This window comes from Schistocerca serialis, chromosome 2 (genome assembly GCF_023864345.2).
Source record: "Schistocerca serialis cubense isolate TAMUIC-IGC-003099 chromosome 2, iqSchSeri2.2, whole genome shotgun sequence".
Taxonomy (NCBI): Eukaryota; Metazoa; Arthropoda; class Insecta; order Orthoptera; family Acrididae; genus Schistocerca; species Schistocerca serialis.
Window position 1 is genome coordinate 587,933,665 of NC_064639.1, and position 25,213 is coordinate 587,958,877.

At 44.7% G+C, this 25,213-nt stretch overlaps 1 pseudogene; it reads left to right on the forward strand.

Moving 5' to 3' along the window:
* The first annotated feature begins 319 nt into the window (after positions 1 to 319).
* LOC126459242 (5S ribosomal RNA) lies at positions 320 to 437 on the forward strand (annotated as a pseudogene).
* The last annotated feature ends 24,776 nt before the right edge of the window (positions 438 to 25,213 follow it).

Genomic DNA, 25,213 nt, shown 5'->3' on the forward strand with positions numbered 1-25,213 from the left:
GGTTGTTGTTCAGGCTTTTGCCAGGTAGTCACATTAATATGACTGGATGGTGTATAATCTGCAGTCCAGGAAGACACAATCCTGTTGCAGTGGAATCTTGACACGTTCTGGTAGACGATTCTCCTTCTTAGTCGAGACATAAAACGACCACCTCGCAAGCAACGAACATTCAAATGTGATTTACGAATGAGAAACCCGTTGCGTAATATTTGCTTACATAGGCTATGTATGTGGCGTTACTTCTAGCTGCTTTGTGCGGTTGTATTGAAATGCTAAGCAGTTGCATTTACAATTATGAAGGAAGCCTACTATTTGATCAGCCAACCGCCTTGCCGCAGTGGTAACGCCGGTTCCCGTCAGATCACCGAAGTTAAGCGCTGTCGGGCTGGGCTAACACTTGGATGGGTGACCATCCGGTCTGCCGAGTGCTGTTCGCAAGCGGGGTGCACTCAGCCCTTGTGAGGCAAACTGAGGAGCTACTTGATTGAGAAGTAGCGGCTCCGGTCTCGGAAAGTGACGTACGGCCGGGAGAGCGGTGTGCTGACCACATGCCCGTCCACGGCCGCAGCCAGTGAGGCCTGTGGTCTGAGGATGACACGGCGGCCAGTCGGTACCTTTGGGCCTTCATGGCCTGTGCGGGAGGAGAGAGTTCTACTATTTGATCAAGGTCGAATCGGTCGCGAAACTAAAACGAAGGTGAAAATACGATGGAGCTTCACGGAGATACGTTGTAGTACGCCCGTCGATCACGTCACGTCGCACCTTACAGTTAGGTGCGCACAGTGAACACGTAAAGATGCCCAGAACAACAGAGTCTCCCTCCAGGTGTGAAGTGCGTGCTGTCATTTAGTTCCTTCATGGTGAAAGGTTCCGTCTTATTCCCATGCAGCCCACATACCGTAACTGTCACGAGTGACAGCAAAGTATGGCAGTGGTGCAAGAACTTTGAAGTAGGACGTACGAACGTTCATGATGCAGACGGTCAGGCAGGGAAGCGAGCGTCAACCGATGATCTTCTTCAACGAGTGGATCAGAACGTTTACGAAGGGTAATTCGGAACAAACGAAGAAGAATGTTGTGTTCAGGCATTGTTGTTCATCGTGGCAATGCTCGGCCGAACACTGTAGCCGCAACAAACAGGCTCCTGCAGCGTTTTCGATGATCACCTACCATACAGCCCGGACGTGGCTCTTTCTGATTTTCATCTCTTTGCTGACATAAACCGCTATGAGGACAGCACTTTGGCGCAGACAACGGTCTGTACACCAGCGTAGACAGTTGGCGGAGAATACAGGTGGGTGCCTTCTATGACGAGGTTATCGGAAAGTTGGCACGCACTGTAACAAACATGAATGAAAACGAGCGAAGTTCGCTGCTTGGAAGGTCTTAGTGCTGGGTTCCTATTTGGGCTGGAACAGTTTCTTGTTTAGCCCGCACCAGCCATTTATATAGCCATTCGAACATATGTTTTACTGTAGCTATGTTACAGTGCATTAAACAAAGTCTGAACGACGAACCGGAGCTTGCGCCCAGGTGAATTGTGCGAATCGATTAAATCCTTTTGCAAAAGATTTTAATTGAGTTGGCACCATTTGCATGCGCACCATAGTCAGCCTAGATCGGATTTTACGTAGAAAAACAGTTACCCTTAAATAACTTCGAACTTGGACCGAGACTAATGGCTCAGATTTGGTCCACCGGTTTGCCGGCCCTTGGTCTAAGATAAGTTTTAACCGTTTGAAAAAATCTTACTTCGTTTTAACTGCACGTGGGAAACAATCACGTTTTTCTGGCAGGATTTTGGAGCGCGGGTTCTTACGTGAACTGAATGCGTGTAAACGGTTTACAGTGAATCAATCAAAACTAAAAATGCATTCTTTCGATAAAACTGAAAACCTGATTTCAAAAATCTAGCTTCAGTCGAATTTTACGTGCAAAAACACGTTTATTGGGGCTTTTTTAGCTGGGCCACTTCTATGCTTCAGACTTGCGTGAATGGTTTCAAATTTTGTAAGAAGGTAGACAAATACATATAATTAATGATCGTCCTGATACTTTGTGAAAGCCTTTTCCTTTGCATATACGCAACATGGTTCGAAACACAGTAAAAAACCTACACCTCATCAGTCGCCGCCCGAGTCAACAAAAATCCGAAGATGTATTGGTCTTATTGTGCTATGGTTCAAATGGCTCTGAGCACTATGGGACTTAACATCTGAGGTAATCAGTCCCCTAGAACTCAGAACTACTTAAACCTAACTAACCTAATGACATCACATACATCCATGCCCGAGGCAGATTACGAACCTGCGACCGTAGCAGTCGCGCGGTTCCGAACTGAAGCGTCTAGAACCGCTCGGCCACCGCGGCCGGCTTTTGTGCTAAGGTAAGAGCATTTTCCATTCTGATAAAACACTTCTGATATTCACTGTGGTTTCCATTTCGCGACCGACTGGATGTTGGAAATACATTTAACCGCCAAAGAAAGTGGTATAGGCATGCGTATTCAAACACAGAGACATGTAAACAGGCAGAATACGGCCTGGCATAGTTGTTAGGTCGGTTACTGTTGCTACAGTGGCAGGTCATCAACATTTTAAGTGAGTTTTGATCGTGGTGTTAATAGTCGGCGCAGGAGCGATGGGACACAGCATCTCCGAGGTAGCTATGACGTGGGGATTTTCCCGTACGACCATTTTACGAGAGTATCATGATATCAGGAATCCGGTAAAACATCAAATATCCGACATCGCAGCGGTCGAAAAAAGATCCTGCAAGAACGGGACCAAAAACGACTGATGAGAATCGTTCAACGTGACAGAAGTGCAACCATTCCATTATTTGTCGCAGATTTCAATGCTGGGCCATCAACAAGTGTCAACGTGCGAGCCATTCTCCGAAACATCATCGATATGGGCTTTCGAAGGCGAAGGCCCATTCGTGTACCCTTGATGACTGCACGACGCAATGCTTTACGCCTCGCCTGGGCCGTCAACACTGACATTGGACTGTTGATGACTGGAAACATGTTGCCTAGCCGGACAAGTCTCGTTTCAAATTTTATGGAGCGGATGGACGTGTACGGCTATGGAGACAACCTCATGAATCCATGAACCCTGCATGTCAGAAGGGGATTGTTCAAGCTGGTGGAGGCTCTGTAATGGTGTGGGGATTGTACAGATGGGGTCCCTGATACGTCTAGCTACGACTCTGACAGGCGACACGTATGTAAGCATCCCTTCTGATCACCTGCCTCCATTCATGTGCATTCCGACGGACTAGGGCAATTCCAACAGGACAATGCGACATCCCACACGTCCAGAATTGCTACAGAGCGGCCTCATGAACACTCTTCTGAGTTTAAACACTTGCACTGGCCACCAAACACCCCAAACATGAACATCATTGAGCATATCTGGGATACCTTGCCACGTGCTGTTCAGAAGAGATCTTCACCCCCTCGTAATCTTACGGATTTATGGACAGCCCTGCAGGATTCATGGCGTCAGTTGCCTCCAACACTACTTCTAACGTTAGTCGGGTCCATGCCACGTCGGGTTGCGGCACTTCTGCGTGCTCTGGGGGGCGCTACGTGGTATTAGGCAATTGCACCAGTTTCTTTGGCTCAGTACATTTCATACCAATTTGACGTTGTTTAACGCACAGTGTTGCAGTTTTATTGCTTGGGAATGTAGTTTTCAGCATAGCGATTACATTAGTGAGTTTATTACGCTTTCTTAATGCTCTGCCAAAGTCAGAGAGAGAGATTCCCCTTGGGACTAACATGTTTCTGTGTAGAGTTTCTCAATGTTGCTTGATGAGAGTGTTGTTTAGACCTTCACTACCAATATTTCGAGCTGTATCCTTCTTCCGAGGAAATGTTATTTCCGTAATGAAGGCGTAAGGGGTCTACGATGGGCGGCAGTGGGGTGTTATCACTTCGAGGGCAGACCGAGACGACTACCGCGGTAGTGGTGGCGGCGGGTAGAGAGCGTGTCGCCCGGCCACCCCGCACCGCAGCCGGCATTCCTAACGGCCGCGACGCGATGTGGGCCGCGGGTCAAGGCCAGCTGCGGGCGGGCAGCCCCGCTAACGGGACGCAGATAGGCCGGGACCGACCGGCGCGGCGGCCGCCGCATCCGGGATACGGGATGGCCCGCAGCCGGCCGGCTTTCACGCTCGCTGCCGCTGCTGCTCCCGCTGACCCCATTCCTGGCTCCGCTCTGCCCCCATTCCTGCCGTTCCTGTCCCTCCCTCACACTGCCTCACGGTGTACCTCTTGGTACAGCTGTCCGCTCCGCTGCCACAACACCGCGCTTTACTTTCACGTTTCCCGGCTACAGCGACATACGACGCGAATCTCTTCCAATTCGCAGCCCGCTCAGTTACGGGTGCCGACTAAGAAGTGGGACTTGGCGTTTTTTTATCCTCATCGTCTCCTGATGAGGAAGTGAAGCAAAGATCTGTTTTACCAAATGGCTCTAAGCACTATGGGAACATCTGAGGTCATCCGTCCCCTAGAACTTACAACTACTTAAACCTAACTTACCTAAGGACATCACACACATCCATGCCCGAAGCAGGATTCGAACCTGCGACAGTAGCAACAGCGCGGTTCCGGACTGAAGCGCCTAGAACCGCTCGGCCACAGCGGCCGGCTCTGTTTTACCGATCTGTACGTAGAGCAAGCAACAAAGAAAATCAGGCAACATTTGAGAACGGAATTGAGGGTGACAGAGATGAAATAAAAACTACAATTGACGAAATCATTTCGGGTGTTCAGGAAATTCGTGGCGTCGTGTTCCCGTAGACAGCTCGAGAAGATTTCATCAACGAAATACGCCGAGAAAGCTTGCATACCCATACATAACTTTGAGTTTCAGCTTATCACAATGGAATTTTCACTTCCTGGCGCAGTGTGCCGTGATATGGAACTTCGTGTGAAGTGCCGGACCGAGACCCGAACTCGGGACCTTCGGCTTTCGCAGGCAAGTGCTCTACCGTTGAGCTACCCTGGCAAGATTCACGAACCATCCTCACAGCTTTACGTTCGCTAACACCTCGTCTCCTACTACCTTCCAGACTTCACATAAGTTCTTCTACGAAACATAGGTAGCTTAGTCGGTGGAGCACTTGCCAGCAAAATGCAGACTCCTCGAGTCCGAGTCTTGGTCCGACACACAGTTTTTATCTGCCAGAAAATTTGAACTTTACCGTCTATTTGCTGTCTCAGCTGCAAATTTATTTTTATGATGTTACTAGGTCCAGAAATATTTGATCATCTTCAGACCGTTGTGCTTGCGTAAGCAACCCGTCGTTTCCGTATGGAACTGCACATCAAAATATGATATGAATACGAACGGGTTGCTTATGCAACTACAAAGATCAAAAGGTGATCAAATGTTGATTGAAATTAGTAATATCATAAAAATAAATGTGCAACTGAGACGGCAAAATAAACGATAAATTTTAAATACCAAAACAGTTGTAGATCTCGCGCGACGAATAAGTCGTCGACCTACCAATAGCATTGCAATCCTACCGGAGACGACGCCAAAGTGCTTGGAGCATCAGCTGAATTGTATGGATAGCCTCTTGAAATGTGGTTATAAGTTCAACATCAATAAAAGTGAAGCTAGGTTAGTGTAGTACTCTTGAGTTGAATCAATTTATTAACTTAGGAAATGAGACACCAAAAGTAGCAGACGAGTTTTCCGCTTGTTCAAAAAATAAACGTAAACAGAAATAAAGACGATATAAATTGCAGACTGACAAATAGCAAGAAAAGCTTTTCTGAATAATGGAAATATCTTAAGCGCCACATTTCAAATGCATCCAGGCATCTCCTGTCGCAAGTGCCAATGGCCTGCGTCTCCGAACGCTATGAGGCCGCGCTGCAGACGCAGCTCTTAATAAATCTCTTTTATGGTTACGTTCCTTGATGTAAGCAACATCTTTTTCTTATAATCGGCTGCGTTTGGCTGTGCATTTCTCCTCTTTTATGTCGCCTCAACTTTTCTCATCTGAAGTGTAAGTAGCTAAACGTGTTTACTTGTCTGAATGGTATGTCAGTAACTGTGTTGGCTACTGCGGTTGCAACCCATAATATCCGTCTTCTTTGTACTAATTTTCATATTATATTTCTCTTTCAAGACTATGTTTTTTATTACTAACATATTTTTGCAGTTACTCTTCGATTTCCTCAATGACAGCTATGTCCTCAGCAAATATTCTCAGTTTGATTTCTGCTCCTTTAATTTTTATTCCTTCCACATTATCTTTACATTCCTCAATGCCTTTCTCAATCTACAGATTGAACTACACTGGTGACAAGTTACATCAGTGACGTATTCATTTCTGTTAAAAACCTCTTGTAATCGTACTTCACCATTTACGTGTATGATGCCATTTTAGTTTATATTCGATTCATATGCAAATAATTTGATAGGGATGAAAGGAAGGGTGGAAGTTAAGCTGTCCCTGGCTGCACTGGGTAAAGTATCGCGGTATTTGATGGAAGTGTTGCGAGGGCTCGTAAGTGGAAATAAAGATGCCAGGTTTCGAACCCAGCTCTTCCTAAAATCTAGTCTACTGTTACCTCTAAGACGTCACACGTGTAGGTGACTCTTCTTGCTTAATGTCAGAAGAGCGATGTAAAAGCAAGGAAGTGTTCGTACTAACGACAGCGTAAAATCTTAGCAAATTCAGCGTGAGATCTTCGCTAATTAGCGCTCTGGGAACACTTTAATGCAACCATGTTCACGTAATCACAGAGACGTGTTCCCATTCCAGTTTCTCTGACTGTTACACAAGCTGCATGGAGCAAACACACTGCATTATATGCGTAGTTCTTTTAGAGGCAAACGTTGCGACACAGTAATCTTACGTCCGTGACTCCTCAATTGTTCTCTGTGCTCCACTAGCGATTTGTATCGCCGAAAGTTCTATTTATGTATAACATGACTACTTCACTTGCCGCTGTTTCATCGTCGGCGCCGCACCTGTGATTTTTTTTAATGTTTAAAAGTTTAATTTGCGTTCGTTATCAAAGATGTTCGAAGAGTCTGTTGACACACAGTCAACATGGGTTTAGAAAACATCGTTCCTATGAAACACACCTATCTCTTTATTCACATGAAGTGTTGAGTGCTATTGACAAGGGATTTCAAATCGATTCCGTATTTCTGGATTTCCGGAAGGCTTTTGACACTGTACCACACAAGCGGCTCGTAGTGAAATTGCGTGCTTATGGAATTTCGTCTCAGTTATGTGACTAGATTTGTGATTTCCTGTCAGAGAGGTCACAGTTAGTAGTAACTGACTGAAAGACATCGAGTAAAACAGAAGTAATTTCTGCCGTTCCCCAAGGTAGTGTTATAGGCCTTTTACTGTTCCTTATCTATATTAACGATTTTGGAGACAATCTGTGCAGCCGTCTTCGGCTGTTTGCACATGACGCTGTCGTTTATCGACTAATAAAGTCATCAGAAATCAAAACAAACTGCAAAACGATTTAGAAAAGATATCTGAATGGTGCGAAAAGTGGCAGTTGACCCTATATAACGAGAAGTGTGAGGTCATCCACATGAGTGCTAAAAGGAACTCGTTAAACTTCGGTTACACGATAAATCTGTCTAATCTAAAAGCCGTAAATTCAACTAAATACCTAGGTATTAAAATTACGAACAACTTAAATTGGAAGGAACACATAGAAAATGTTGTGGGGAAGGCTAACCAAAGACTGCGTTTTATTGGCAGGACAGTTAGATAATGTAACAGGTCTACTAAGGAGACTGCCTACAATACGCACGCTTGTCCGTCCTCTTTTAGAATACTGCTGCGCGGTGTGGGATCCTTACCAGATAGGACTGACGGAGTGCATCGAAAAAGTTCAAGGAAAGGCAGCACGTTTTGTATTATCGCGAAATGTGGGAGAGAGCGTCACAGAAATGATACAGGATTTGGGCTGGACATCATTAAAAGAAAGGCGTTTTTTGTTGCGACGGAATCTTCTCACGAAATCCCAATCACCAACTTTCTTCTCCGAATGCGAAAATATTCTGTTGACACCGACCTACATAGGGAGGAACGATCACCAAGATAAAATAAGGGAAATCAGAGCTCGTATGGAAAGATAGAGGTGTTCATTGTTTCCGCACGCTGTACGAGATTGGAATAATAGAGAATTGCGAAGGTGGTTCGATGAACCCTCTGCCAGGCACTTAAATGTGATTTGCAGAGTATCCATGTAGACGTAGATGTAGATGAAGGGATCGAAAATTACATTCATCAATATGTCTATAGCAACTGAGTGGCTTTCATTTCAGATATATCACCATTAGTTGCTACAGGTTACTAGTTGTTCAAACAAAATGAATCTCACAGTCGTAAATAAATATGTTGGCGTTAGAACCTCGGGGTACCGATAATGCGAACAGCGGCGCTGCTGCGGGCAGTCCCCCCGTACAAAAAGCCCGGCGACCGGCTTAGCGGCTGCGGCTGCTGGCCTTGGTCGGTCAACCATCTGGAGCGACGTCCAGCTCCAGTACCTCAAGGCTGCCTGCCTTCCCCCACAGCTCCGCTGCTCGTAGCACCACGCCTTGCCTCTTCCAGGAATTGAGGACTTGGGTGCGGTCTGGGAGCAGTGAAAATAGCGCTAATACACTGAGGTGACAAAAAGTCGTGGGACAGCGATATGCAATTATACAGAGGGCGGCAGTATTGTGTTCACAAGGTATTAAAGGCCAGCGTATTGGCGGATCTGTCATTTGTACGCAGGTGATTCATGTGAAAGGTTTCCGACGTGATTATAGCCACACGACGGGAATTAGCAGACTTTGGACGCAGAATGGAAGTTGTAGCTAGACGCATGAGACATTCCATTTCTGAAATCGTCAGGGAATCCAGTATTCCGAGATCTACAGCGTACAAAATGTGCCGAGAACAGCACATTTCAGTCATTGCCTCTCACCACGGACAACGCAATGGTTGACGGTCTTTAATTAACGACCGAGAGCAGCGGCGTTTGCGTAGAGTTGTCAGTGCTAACAGACAAGCAACACTGCGTGAGATAACTGCAGAAATTTATGTGGACGTACGACGAACGTATCCGTTAGGACAGTGCGGCGAAATTTAGTGTTAATGGGCTATGGCAGCAGACGACAGAAGCGAGAGCCTTTGCTGACAGCACATCTCCTGCAGCTGCCTCTCCTCGGCTCGTGACCATTTCAGTTGGATCCTAGACGACTGAAAAACCGTGACCTGGTCAGATGAGTCCCGATTTCATTTGATAAGAGCTGATGGCAAGGTACGAGTATGGCGCAGACTCAACGAAGCCATGGATCCAAGTTGTCAACAAGGCACTGTGCGAGCTAATGGTGGCTCCATAGTTGTAGGGGCTGTGTTTACATGGAGTGGATTCGCTCCTCTGGTCCAAGTGAACCGATCGTTGACTGGAAATGGTTATGTTTGGCTACTTAGAGACCAACTGCAACCATTTGAGTACTTCATGTTCCCAAATAACGATGGAATTTTTATGAATGACAATGCGCCATGTCACTGGGCCTCAAATGCTCGCCATTGGCTTGAAGAACATTCTGGACAGTTCGAGCGAATGATATGGGCACTCAGATCGCCCGACATGAATCCCATCGAACATATGTGGGACATAAGCGAGAGGTGAGGTCGTGCAGAAAATCCTGCACTGGCAACACTTTCCCAGTTATGGATAGCTATAGAGGCAGCATAGCCCAGTATTTCTGCAGGGGCTTCCAACGACTTGTTGAGTCCATGCCAGGTCCAGTTGCTGCACTACACTGTGCAAAAGGAGGTCCGACATGACATTATGAGGTATCCAATGACTTTCGTCACCTCAATTATAACTAACGCGAGATTAGCGAGTTTCACTATAAGCTTTATTTTGGTAATATATGAGTAGATATAAATTAACGTCAGAATAAGATGAAGTAGAAGAACTTATGCGAAGTTTAGCACACTCCTACAACCTAACGCAACCGAATTCTTGCCTCCAGTTGTTTAACCCCTCTACGGAAATCCTGACGACAAGCGCCCCACACCGCGCGGGGTATCCGGGCGGTCTTGGGCGTCTTGCCACGGTTCGCGCGGCTGTTCCCATCGGAGATTCAAGTCCTCTCTCGGGCATGGGTGTGTGTGTTGTCCTTAGCTTAAGTTAGTTTAAGTTAGATTAAGTTGTGTGTAAGCCTAGGGACAGATGACCTCAGCAGTTTGGTCCCACTGGAACTTAATACAAAGTTCCAATTTCCAAGCGACCAACATCTAAGAAATATTATATAGAGCCACTTGGGGTGTCAGTGAAATAATTCATGGCTCTCGTTCTGTCTTCAGTCATTAAATCGATAAAAACCGATATATTCCTGCTTTACCAAGCCTTTCTTTGATAATAATGATTCTGTTGGTGGTTGAAGCGGATTGGAGGCTGTTTGACTTTAACGAAACTTGGATTTTAGAAATGCAATATTTTCCTTGTACTCAGAAGAATAATCGTCGTGGAAACTTAAGATGTTCTAGTCATCCTCGTGCATTACATATTTGTGAACGTTAAGTTTATGACAGCAATCAATTTTTTTTGGACAGTTTTTCCTCTACTCTGAGCTTGATTGTTGAATAATTTGTTGACTCTTGGTGGAAAAAGTTGAATGGAATTTTATTGTTTGACGATCAGACGAATGTGACATGGTAAATTCAAAGTAAAAGCATAGTTCTTGTACTTCAGTAGCGTAAATTTTGCTAATGTCTTCCGTGTTTATTGTTGTAACTTATCCTTCATTTTCTTTCCAGAAATTCTAAGACTATGCGAAGTTCTCCGACATATGCAGCATTCATTATCATACGCCTCTTCTTCACTGGTATTTAATAGTATTCAAAGCTGTACATGTACCATGGAGTCTGTACCAAAGTGTCACTTGACATTTCAAGAGGTGTAAGATCAAATGTCAGAAAAAAGTTCTTGGATGACCTGGAAACGAATTCAGGATTTTTTGACCATCTTTACAATAATGTAGTTAAATACGGTATCGTTAAATAAAACTGCTCCTAACACGCTGACAGATTCACAGCGGGTACGTCATGGAGAAAGTAATGCTTTGGAGTATGTCTATAAAATGGTTTGCGTAGAATCCAGACAGCAGACCGGATACTCATTTGGAATCAGTGTCACCGACGGACCTGAATTGGACCACATATGTTTGTTCTTCCTTACTAGTATATATAAAAAAGTAGATCAGTTTTTATCTTCCATCAAACTGAACTGTGTCTCTGTAATTTGGAACTAAAACGTCGCCTATTTTGTCTCTCATAATCTCTGTTCCGATGAAATGGTATAGTGGGTCGATGATGTAAGTAAATATTTATGTGCCAGATTCAGATAGTTTTTATTAGTAATCCAGCAGATGCGTTTTGGGAAGGAATCAACTATAGCGTTGTTTCAAGACCGGGACTGATAAATGCTTAACGTGTTCAGACTGTTCCTGAGCCAGACGACGATTGGCGAAACTAAATTCCATCCATTTTCCCTCAAACACAAAAGGTTCGCTTCGTGGCCGGCACCACCTCACATCTCTAGTTTGTGTCCGAGACATCTCAGGTTACGCAGGAGTAATCTTCAAGTACCCCCTGGCCCGCCTCCGGTGTATTATATTCGGCCCGGGGAGTAATAACCAGGCGCATCACGCCCGGACGCTGAGCTCACGTGGCGTGACGTCAGCACAGGCGGAAGCTCGGAAGCCCGCACCGTGCCCTTTCCCAGCCAGGCACGACCCATCTCCGGTTACCTGCAGCAGTCCTCAGCGACTGCAGCAGGCTGATGAACCTCAGGTTTGTGCAACTGGTAGCTGAATAACACTTCTCGCTTTGCAGTCTTGCCGATAAGAGATAGTTCGTTGATTTCGCTGTATTTTTAATTATGTAGCCGTCTCCGTAGCCGACGTCGCTAATCCCCGCCTCTGTGGTGGCGCTCTACTTGGAGGTAAGTGGTTCGAATCCCGGAGGTGGAAAATTTTCACTGCCAGTATTTGGACGGCGGGAGGTGGGGAAGTTATGGCGTAATGTTCCGGATCATCAGTCTTTGCGCCAGTGTCCTGGACTAAATTCCAAACATCTCTGCAGTGTCTCGTGAAGTGAGGGCGTATGACATTGTTGATGGTGATTCATCCGTCGGATGGGGACCTCAAGCTCGGCGGCGCCCCTGTTGATGTTCGAAAGAAGTAGGTTACGTGCCGGCACCGGGTTTCACCCTCTCTCTTCCCTTCATCCATAACAACACAAACACAACACTACACACGACAAGTACTCATAACAGCCTTTCAAGCGACACAGATACACAGTTGACACTTCATAACAGGTCGGAGGAAGGCAATGCCAAACCACCTCCACCAGGACCTTGTCTAGAACGGCAGCGCAGGATTCCTGCATCTGCTCGCCTATGCTAATTCCCCGAGTATGGTAATACTTTGACTTAATTTGTGAACACATTTCCAAGGTTCACATAAATCTGAGTTTTATTCCATATATCTTCTTCAATGCATTTTTATTCCATATATCTTCTTCAATGCATTTTTATTCCATATATCTTCTTCAATGCATTTTTCCGTCGCTGTATCTCCATTATCCAGCCTTCTGTACTGTTTCTTTTTTTTTTTTTTTCATGTGCCTCAACAATTTCATCTCACCGTACAAAAGCAAGGTTAGGATTTATTCTCCCACCAGCCACGACATCATTAGAGACCGAGCAGGAGCTCTGATGGAATTGGGCAGGAAAAGAAATCGAAGGTACAAAACCTATATCGGGACGACTGGATCGGTGCACCCTGCTCCTCAAACCCGCTGTCCACTGCTCGGCGTCCGGCCATCCTGATTTAGGTTTTCCGTGATTTCCCTAAATCGCTCCAGGCAAATGCCGGGATGGTTCCTTTGAAAGGGCACGGCCGACTTCCTTCCCTAATCCGATGAGACCGATGACCTCGCCGTCTGGTCTCCTTCACCAAACAACCCAACCCCCCAACAACCCCAACCCCAATCCACTGCTCGTCTTTAGAGTCTGCTTTTCTTTCCCGCACGACATTACAGAGTAGGACAGCGCCTGCCGCCAGCGCCTACATGTGCTATGCTACACTGAAGAGCCAAAGAAACTGGTACACCTGCCTAATATCGTGTAGGGTCCCCGAGAGCACGCAGAAGTGCCGCAACACAACATGGCATGGACTCGACTAATGTCTGAAGTAGTGCTGGAGGGAACTGACACCATGAGTCCTGAGCGGCTGGCCACGAATCCGTCAGAGTACGAGGGGGTGGAGATCTCTTCTGAACAGCGCGTTGCAAGACATCCCAGACATGCTCAATAATGTTCATGTCTGGGCGTTTGGTGGCCAGCGTAAGTGTTTAAACTCAGAAGAGTGTTCCTGGAGTCACTCTGTAGCAATTCTGGACGTGTGAGGTGTCGCACTATTCTCCTGGAATTGCCAAAATCCGTCGGAATGCGCAGTGTACATGAATGGAGGCTGATGATCAGACAGGGTGTCTATGTACGTGTCACCTGTCAGAGTGGTATCTAGACGTATCAGGGATCCCATATCACTCCAACTGCACGCGCCCCACACCATTACTGCGCCTCCACGAGCTTGAACAGTCCACTCCTGACATGCAGCGCCCATGGATTCATGAGTTTGTTTCCTTACCCGAGCACGTCCATCCGCTCGATACAATTTGAAACAAGATTCGTCCGACCAGGCAACTAGTTTCCAGTCACCAACATGTCGGTGTTGATGCGCCTAGGCGAGGCGTAAAGCTTTGTGTCGTGCAGTACTCAAAGAAACAGGAGTGGACCTTCTGCTCCGAAAGCCCATATCGATGAGGTTTCGTTGAGTGGTTCGCACGCTGACACTTGTTGATGGCCCAGCATTGAAATCTGCAGCAATTTGCGGAAACGTTGGACTTCTGTCACGGTGAACGATCCTCTTCAGTCGTCGTTGGCCCCGTTGTTGCACGATCTTTTTCCGGCCGCAGCGATGTCGGAGATTTGATGTTTTACCGGATTTCTGATATTCACGGTTCAATGGTGAAGTGGTCGTACGGGAAAATCCCCAATTCATCGCTACCTCGGTGATGCTGTGTGCCGTCGCTCGTGCGCCTACTATAACACCACGATCAAATTCACTTAAACTTTGATAACCAGATTGTAGAAGCAGTAAACGATCTCACAACTGCGCCAGACACTTGTTGTTTTATATAGGTGTTGCCGACCGGAGCGCCGTATTCTGCCTGTTTACATATCTCTTTATTTGAATACGCACGCCTATACCAGGCTTCAGTGTAGCTCTGCTCACGTCTTAAGTGGGAATTTTCCGCTGGGGCTTGTGCACTTTTCTGAGTCTTATTCTGCGGAAAAATCCGGGAAAAAATGCAGACGTCGCATCCACTCTAAACCTGGTTTGCTACTTCTTTGCCGCGCTACACCACACAAAAACGCCACGATGGTGATGAGTCCCACTGCAAATGAAGGCTCGTAAAACGCTTTATACGTTTACAAAAAGTCCAGTGTTTCACCTAATATTTACCTCTACTCACCGACAAAGGACAATGTAACAGTAAGGGGTCACATCGGTAGCTAACAATTTGTGAATTCCGGTCATGGGCTATCTAGATTATTGGCTTCACTGAAGGAGGATTCAAACCGAGAGAGGCAAAGCAGTGGCTGGACACTCGATCGATTCCCATCTGGAGGACGAGTTTCAACTCCGCCTCCTATCACCTCGTCGTCGACGGGTCGTTAAACAAGAAGCAAGAGTTTTTACATGATTCGAGCTGCTTTATAAAACATAAAAACAAAATGCATACGCAGCTGATGGGTAGCGTTTACTAACGTTAATTTATCTTCCTATAAGTGCTATGAATATTAAACAGTGTACCATCTACCTGCAGCGTGTTCTGCAGTGACCTTCTCTCATAGGGCAATGGTTCCCCATCACTGTCAACTGTTACAAGGATCTTCTTTATTTTTATTGCTATAAGGAGAAGTACTCATTCACTCCAGAGATTTGACTTGCAGCCGTTCGCTTTCAGCACTGGCATTCAAGACCGAATAATCTGAAATACTAACCTATTCCATACAGAGATGCTGAATAATGCTATGAAAGCCATAGTCAGGGAACGTCTGTGGCGACAGGCGGTGTGGCATGTCATTGTTGGGAACGTAATGTGTTTACTGAAACGGAGAATTTTGAGTGCAAAGTCGTGGGCGGACGTCACCATTTTCTAAAATTCGTTCCTAGTTTATCGTATGCCGTTGTACGGAGTTGTCTTATTTACAGTTTATTTCATTTGCTGTGAATGTTGGATCCTTATTCGCAACTGATGTAGCGTGATTAGACCAAAATTCATTGGTTGCTACTTTATTTATTGCTTTCTAACATACCAGATGTTTCTCCCAAAAATTATGTAACTATAATAGCAGTTGAACGGATTCAATGTACGCATTTGGAGCAGACAAAGCCAGAGAGAAATTCGCTGCATTTCTGAGTACATTTACTTTCATCGATAGGAAGTACAGTGATATCTTCACAGTGTTAATGTCATAAACAATTGGAAATAGTAAGTGTAGATCAATTTGCACCAGCTAAAGAAGGTGGTCTACCGCTGGATCTTCCAGTCCCTATACTTTTATTTTTTTATATTTTTCTACTTGGAATTGGCACTGTTCTCAACAAATATTTAATAACGGATGTGTTTGTTACTATGAAATCCTGTTTTATTATCATCGAATAAGATATGCTGTTATAAAAGAAAAAAAAAACGATGATCTGAAATGCACAATCCATCTTTCTTTTGCATATGAAAAGTCGTAGGATAAATCCGGGCTCGAACACCGGAACTTGAGATTTATTGTTTGACACGTACGAAGGCACCGAACCACACATCACGGAAGTCTGAAAAATTCAGTCTCATTTTCACATTTTTTAACTCCGTTTGTGATGTAAGAGTGCGTGACTCATCGATATAACAAATATGAGTTAGTGACTGTATTCTAATTTGTTAATGCAGTCGCCCCGCGCAGACCATACCAATATTGTACAACACAGAGCGGAGCTTGCTCTTGGCATGCATGTTTTACATAAACCTGTACCTCCAGTTACACTCGTGTTTTAGCGAAGTCTGCAATTTTTCGTGACACATGTCACCATAAATATTACTCGTTCACTATACATTGGGAATATTGAGTACGGATGAAGAAAACAAGAAAACCTGCTCCTACGACTTAACGCACTGCGCGCTTGTTTACTAAACTGTGAGGTGAGACAAACAAGGATCGCATTTGATTAACGACAGTAGTTCTGCTGCATCTACGAGGCTAAGTGTACTTTCAAGGCAATCTTACGTACTCGCCTAGGAAATTGTCGGACCGGTTCCCAGTAAGAAACACACACACACACACACACACACACACACACACACACACACAGAGGTAAAATGCAAATACACACAGAATGAGATACACACGACGTCTCACATACTTTGTATACATTTCGCCTTCCATCATGGGCAGGAATTGTATTCGTAAAATTTTTAATCAAATGTCAAGTAATAATTCACGATTAACCGCAGCCATAGATAAGACACAGTGCCCAATGTTGTCCTCTTTGTTGTGTTTCTCCTTCCTGTAGAGGAAAACGAAGCTCATTGTCAGTCTTGAGTTGCCTGTCTTGATTAAGCGTCTGTTAATGTATGTGTGTATCGAGAATACTGATCCGCCATTAGCAAAAGTGTGCGTGAATGTATGGAGGAAGCCATTATAATAATCCATTTAAAGAGCTGTTCTAATAGCCATAATTAATTTTATACGAAGGGCTCTGTATAAGGAATGAGAAGTTTTACACACCACATACTCGGACATATCGTGCAAGATTAAAGGAAGATAACAACTGTGGGGGAATATTTAATAATTTATTAATATTTCTAATCATACAATAATGTCATTTAAAGTTTTGTTCCCAGATCCTGCGTGCTAGCTCCGAAGTCATACAACTTTTATAAGTCCTTCTTTGTAGTTAACAGCCTATCCATTCAATGGTATAGGAACCATAATTAAAGGCTGTTAGAGCGGAAGTAGGATATTATAACGAAAGTCACAGACAGGTAGTATACACGACTTTCTTTTCACATGGCAACTACTGACTACGGCGAAAGGAGGCATTCAGCCACGAAACTGAAAGAGCGTAACTCCCAGTTTATGGACACCTTGCCACGGAGAGACATATCAAAACGCTGAGAAAACAGAGTACAGAAAATGTCACATGGTAAAGCTGTTTGGTTTGAGCACCACAGCCTTTTACTAGCCATGGTCCATTGGAGGTGATGCGCAGTTGCCTTCCTTCAACCTCTGACCTGATTTACTCTGACAGTTATAGGGGGGCGTAGTTTTAACTTTGACTACCAAACACAATGCAGCTTGCCGTTTTGGCATTAACAAACAATGCCCGAGGTGAAAGAAGTGATAAGTGACAGATATCAATCCCGAGGACTGACTGGGAATCGAACCCCAGACCTCTGTACCTGCAGTCTGTCACTTCATCACAACATAAAGAATGGAGATTGAACAGACGAGGCCTGAGAGGACGCGACTGTGACGATGCTATTCCACAGAACCAATGGCAGATGCTGAAATCAGAGTGAGATGAGGCATTTTATATGAAAAACTGAGTAGTGCGCCTGTAGATTAAAATAGTCAGAGTAAAGTCTGTAGACGACCAGTCGAGGCAGACTTCATTCGGAATTACTGTAAAGCCTGGGCGCTCGTATGATTCTCGGCCCTACAAACTGGCGCTGAGTGTTTAATATTCTAGAAATGTCACATCAAACGAACTGTGTGTAAACGTCACGGTTGCGTTTGTCAACCTAACGTTTTTGCAGATATCTTACTGGTCAGTTCTGTGGCAGGAGATAAATATACGCGATTTGTCCAGCCTGACAGAAGAGTCGTTGCGGCAGGTTTGAACACGCCTCAAGTGAATCGACAATTAACATTATAGTCACTCACTTTCACAGATAAAACCAGACTGTTTCTGTAAGATTATTCTCAACAAATACAATGGGCACTTTGCAGCAGAGACCAATACAGTTGTGTGCATGTGCGAGTCCTTGCTTTAGGTGACATCTCTCCGTGTCCTTGCTTTAGGTGACATCTCTCCTGGGCTGTAACAAGCAGAGTCCTGTATGCTTCCTCGTGAGACCGTGACCTACCAGGGATGTAAGGATTACATCTCGGATATACGACAGATATTACTTAGATGGCGAAGTTATTTTTTTCCGGCGACAACGCCGGTTTACAGATAGAAGGTCTCGCCAGCCATTTTCTCTCTCTTGGCGATATCCCCCCTTTCGAGAACTAAACGCTACAGGCACTCGCTCATCTTCGAGTTGAAGTTTTGTTATTTCTCTGCTGGCTGCCTTGTCTGTCGCCAAATCATCACGTTAGCGTAAGATGAGAGGGAAAACCGAGTTACTCATGTCTAATTTTTTTATGTGTCTTGTGTGTTTTCGAATCTCAAACTGTAAGCGTGTTGTGTTCCTGAATGCAGACGTTTGTTTCTTGTTCACATGGACGTGACAAAGCGTCTAAAACTACACTCAAACTATCTGGCGTAGGACTCCAGTTGTTAATACAACCCATAGACTCGAACCGAGTAAAGCTGAGCCACCTCCTTCTCTCGTAGGCCAGCACGTTACATACTATGAGCAAAACGTTTCTTCATCTTTCACCAGTTGGAGAAGCATTACACTCCAACAGTGAAACAGCGAGATGGCCTCCAGACTTCCCTTGTAAAGAGCACGTGTGGGATGCTGTAAATCACCACCTGTCTAGCCTTGGGCTTCATACAAGAACCCACAAGATTTAATTTTATGCATTATGTCTTAAATGACCATTAGTAGTTGACGTACAAATGCCACCTTAATCCACAGATATCTTTCGTTTGAATCGTACATATCGGTTCTGTAGGTAAACCTTCAGGTTTGCCCAATGCAAACGTGTGGAAAATATGTATGAATCGTATTAAATTAATCCTGTATTACGTGTAAGTAAGCTGTTTAGGTTTTTATGTTGGTAACGCCACGTAGCGCTCTGTATGAAAATCACTGGCTGTGTTGTGTGCAGTCTGAGGCTGGTCGGCATTGTTGCAATAGTCGCTATTGTAGTGTTGGGCAGTTGGCTGTTAACAGCGCGCAGCGTTGCGCAGTTGTAGGTGAGCCGCCAGCAGTGGTGGATGCGGGGAGAGAGAAGGCGGAGTTTTGAGAGCGGATGATCTGGACGTGTGCCCATGAGAGACAGTAAATTTGTAAGACTGGATGTCATGAACTGATTTTATATATATATATATATATATATATATATATATATATATATCATCACACTGTGATCTAATCAAGGTCGCTACCATACAAAAGAACAGTACTTGCTTGTGAATGGTCACTAAGTTAATTCTGAAGGATCTAGACAGAGAACAGTCTATCACCACTATTCTTACCCAAAGACCGAGCGAGGTCGCGCAGTGTTTAGCACACTGGACTCGCTTTCGGGGACGACGTTTCAAATCACCGTCACGCCATCCAGATTTCGGTTTTTGCGTAATTTTCCTAAATAGCTTAACGCAAATGGCTGGATTGTTCCTTTGGAAGGGCACAGCCGATTTTCTGCCATTTTCCGAGTTTGAGCTCTGTCTCTAATGACTTCGTTATCGACGGGACGATGACTCTAGTCTTCCTTCCTTGCCCACTGAACTATCCAGGCACCCTTCGATCCCGGTTCAAAGCCTGCGTCTGTTAGTATATTTCTGCTGCGCTTCAGACTGACACAAGGTATTAGCTCAGCAAGGTAGGGCGGAGAGCCTCTGCGAATTTTGGAAACTAGTGTAGGTACTGAAAGACTAGACGCTTCTGCAAAGCCTCAAAACAGCTTTGCATAAAAATCAGTAGGTAAATGCCCGCGAGAGGCAAGTGTTCGAGTTTGAATCACGATATGCCACACAGTTTTGATGTGAATGAAACTGCCATGACAGCGAGCACTTGGTGCAAAACTAAATATTTATTCTGTCATATTGAGACAACTATCCAAGATATATTTACTAACACTCAACGCACAACTTCAAGAGCCCTGTTCCAGGCAGTACCAGCTTCTGGGAGTGTCAGTGTTGTAACCAAAGTTCTTAAGGTAAAAATGTATGCACTTCATACCGAATATAATGATGTTGCTGTATACATCTACATCTACATGTACATTTATACTCCGTAAGCCACCCAACGGTGTGTGGCGGAGGGCACTTTACGTGCCACTGTCATTACCTCCCTTTCCTGTTCCAGTCGCGTATGGTTCGCGGGAAGAACGACTGCCGGAAAGCCTCCGTGCGCGCTCGAATCTCTCTAATTTTACATTCGTGATCTCCTCGGGAGGTATAAGTAGGGGAAGCAATATATTCGATACCTCTTCCAGAAACACACCCTCTCGAAACCTGGACAGCAAGCTACACCGCGATACAGAGCGCCTCTCTTGCAGAGTCTGCCACTCGAATTTGCTAACCGTCTCCGTAACGCTATCACGGTTACCAAATAACCCTGTGACGAAACGCGCCGCTCTTCTTTGGATCTTCTCTATCTCCTATGTCAACCCGACCTGGTACGGATCCCAGACTGATGAGCAATACTCAAGTATAGGTCGAACGAGTGTTTTGTAAGCCACCTCCTTTGTTGGTGGACTACATTTTCTAAGAACTCCCCCAATGAATCTCAACCTGGCACCCGCCTTACCAACAACTAATTTCATAAGATCATTCCACTTCAAATCGTTTCATACGCACACTCCCAGATATTTTACAGAAGTAACTGCTACCAGTGTTTTTTCTGCTATCATATAATCATACAATAAAGGATCCTTCTTTCTATGTATTCGCAATACATTACATTTGTCTATGTTAAGGGTAAGTTCCCACTCCCGCACCAAGTGCCTATCCGCTGCAGATCTTCCTGCATTTCGCTGCAATTTTCTAATGTTGCAACTTCTCTGTATACTACAGCATCATCCGCGAAAAGCCGCAAGGAACTTCCGACACTATCTACTAGGTCATTTATATATATTGTGAAAAGCAATGGTCCCATAACACGTCATCGTAACGGTAATAAGGCTGCCCCTTTAGATCGCTGCTACAAGCATTGTGCTGCTGTTCACGACACAGAATTCACTGCGAGCCTCGGGAAATAACCACTTGGGTCGAAACTTATATGGCTTAGTACGCAGGTGTGCTGAAAAGTAACGCCACCGAATTTTTAACGTGAAAACTCTTACAGCCTTTTAAATAAAACAAACGTTATTAACATTTCAAATATTTATTCTTCACGTCTACGTATTTGCAGCCTCTGCCGCTAGATGGCTCCGGATTGTAGCTTGAAACATGGCATTGTGTAACGTAACTATATCGGTGTGTGAGAAGCAGCTTGTTGTAATCGACTTTCGAATACGAGAATTTCGAGCATCTTCTCCTTCAGCATGACAATGCCTGACCAGACACGAGCGGTGCAACATCTGCAACAACCCGACGCCTTGGTTTCTCTGTCATCGATCGTCCTCTATACAATCCCGACTGGACACCAACCGATTTTCATATGCTTCCAATATTTAAAGAACACCGTCGAGGACTTCACTTTGATAGTGATGAAGCGGCGCAAGCCGATATGAGCCTGTGGCTTCGTTAAAAGTGTCAAACATTCTCCAATGATTGTATCAACGAACTAGTCTCTCGTTGGGAGAAACGTGTTCGTCGGCAGGGTGACTATGTTGAGAAATAAACTTGTAGACATGAAGTATAAAGATACAATAACTTTTGTTTTATTTAAAAAACTTTAACTGTTTTCACATAAAAATATCGATGACTTTCCTTTCTACCGCGCCCACGTAAATTAATGAAAATTAGTACGGTTACTGAATAAAAAAATCTAATCCGGGAGACTCCATTGTGTAACGGCGATAGTCTTGATGTAAAGCATGCGGTGGGCATCTCGCAAAGAACAAGATGTCGACAAGGTCTCGGATAAACCAGCGCACGCAGGAAAATAGAGTTCCCGTGAGTCAGTATCCTAGCCGTTTCGCAAGAGGTGTTCATTAATTGGCGGATACCGTGTCGCAAGGACTGCGGTGTCCTTCATACAGCGCAGCCTGGGGGCTGGATGGTAGCAGGTGTTTGTCGGCCAGAGGAAGGCGCCTGCGGGGTGGGTGGTCTCCGTGTGACGGTGTCGCAAACTTCCTCTTACGGCGGACGACGCTTGCAAACACGGCTGCCGCAGCCACCGTGACGTCACGTTTTCCTCTGTTAGCTCGCTGGTGTTAGTAGCCATGTTCTCTGTTGTACCGATAGATTGTGTGCTCGATAGGAGCACACTCAAATACATGCTGGTAAAGCATAACAAGCAGAGCGCTAGCTTGCGTAACAGGAAGGTGATCCAGACCAGGATCGAATCCGAGCGGCGGATTAGCGACCGTGGCTGATACCATCGGCCAGCCTGTGGTCTTTAAGCTGTTTATTCCACGCCCGTTTGGGTAAATCCTGGGCTGGTCCCCAACTTCCGCCTCAGCAAGTACGATACACAGCTGGAATACGGTAACATACAGAACAAAGTTTACACAGTTCAGAGACAGGCGGCGCACGCGACTTCCCTCCCTCATGTAACAGCCGACTGCGCCGACGCGAAGAGTATCCGGCAGCAAACATACACGTAAATAAAATCCATTTGCCAAATCCCGAGTACAGCGGACGCCATACAAGACGAATTTAACGCTAACTAAAAAAAGAAGAGCACACTTAAATATCTTTCCTAATTCAGATTCCACGATTTTCCTAAATCATTTCAGAATTCCTGTTTTATCACTTCGGGCCACAACAGAACAACTAGGGGATAACCAATTACTTCGTTACTAAGGACCTTGTGAACCATAACACGTTAAATTCGAGCCCCCTTTTTATATGGTAATAAATATATATACACCGCAAACAGAATAACAGAGAAGAACTATTGGATAAACTGCCCTGTTTACCCTACCTGGCGCCTTTTCCTGTCCGACCGGTATTAACTGTTTGTGATTCAGAACTCTATACAAGACGATTCAGATGCCCTGTGGTAGCCGAGCTGTTCTAGGCGCTTCAGTCCGGAACCGGGCGACTGCTATGGCCGAAGGTTCGAATCCTGCCTCGGGCATGGATGTATGTGATGTCCTTAGGTTAGTTAGGTTTAAGTAGTTCTAAATTCTAGGGGACTGATGACCTCAGATGTTAAGTCCCATAGTGCTCAGAGCTATTTGAACCATCAGGTGCCCTTACCTACATCGTTTATGCAACCCGCGAAGCTTTCAAAAACCACAATGAAGTTTTCATACTCTCTCGCTCGCTATGTGCAGGCTATTACTCCTATGGAAAATAAAAAGCATCTTTTTGTAAGCAATTTAATTTCTTTGAGTTTTCGCCGAAGGCCACAGTTTTCGAGTTATTCAAGAAAGTGCGTTTGACGGTTACTTTTGCACGTTTTTTTTTCGAATAATTTGAAAGCTAGTGAAAATGTGTCCCAGCAGAAAATTTAACTACATTAAATTTCCTACAAAAGGGTCTTGTTCATTTTTTATCTAGAACTAATAGTTTGCTTACAGAAAATAAGAGAATATGAAAATCATGCATGCAACAATTCAAGGCATTGAAGGTTGCATAAAACACATAGCTAGGGGCAGCTGAATCCTCCAGTATAGCTACGCAACACAAACTCAGTCTCTACCTTTGGATGTAAATGCATTCCAATATGTGAGAGGTGTGTAAGACCAAAATTTTTTCGCAGTTGACGCAGATGTGTCATCCACTTGGGACAGACTGACAATAGCGCTGGGACTATGACAAACGCAACTGCCTCAAGTAAGTAGACATCAGTCGATAGTTATGTCCTCAGTTGAAGCCGGCAGCATGCAGTGTGTTTTACTGAGTCCTTATCACTCAACTTTTTGATAGTAGTGTAATTTTGCCGAAGTTATACTAAAAGCAACCATCAAGGGAATAATGATAAACATTACCTGAGTTAGATAGTTTGTTTCCGATCAGTCGTCGCCCACAAATTCACTCTCAGTGTCCTTTTGCATGTCTTCATTAGAGATTGAGATTACAATTAGGCAAAAAATAGCTTGCAACCCGTTTTGTGTCATTATTAGAAACGAACTTACCACGGTGGAAGTACGAGTGTATTGTTACATGCTTTCTTAATGACAATGATCCTGTATCGACTTTACTGTCAACACATAGGTACAATATTGGATCGATAGAGTCACCTTCCATTGGCCTTAGTGCCTGTGGATTTGCTCATAATATGAAACAAAAAGACATGGCATTCTGACATGGCAACAGGAAGAGATAGAGCCGATAATCGCTACTTCATAAAACTTCTTCTTTTCTTTATCATAACGATTTCAGGCAGCAATGCTGGCTACATTTACACGTGGCACAGTATGCAGAACGTTAGCAATGTCTCGTGTGATGGATGTTCTTCTTTGCTGTGGGATACATGTGACTACACACACACACACACACACACACACACACACACACACACACACAGAGAGAGAGAGAGAGAGAGAGAGAGAGAGAGAGAGAGAGAGAGAGAGAGAGAGAGAGAGAGATAGATAGAGAGAATGTACGCACTGTAGAGGGACGGAGCCGCACGAAACTGGCCATTGTTTGAATAGAGAAATGGTTTTACTGAACAGTAACTGCTGGCTCTTTATCTCATCATGAAACGTGTTAATAATTACACCGAGTTCAACAAAATGACTAAAACTATATTATTTGTATTCATACATGTTAATACTGCCACTGAGTTCCTCAGAATGACTCAACAATTTAGGTAGCATATTACCTCCACGCATATAGCTGTCGTAGCATACATCCTGACAGAAAACGCAACTCCTTATTGCTAGTGAGGCACAGCAGTTTACAAAACAGTCATGAGCCACCATTGTGATCTCAGCTGCATACGTGAAGGAAAAGGAAGAATGAGTTGAAGATTACAAGTTGTCAACATCGGTTCGTTATAGACGAACTGCTAGCTCAGCTGGAAAAAAAGTGTGGAGAGAAAATGGACGTCATCCTGTTAGGGTACCATCTCGGAT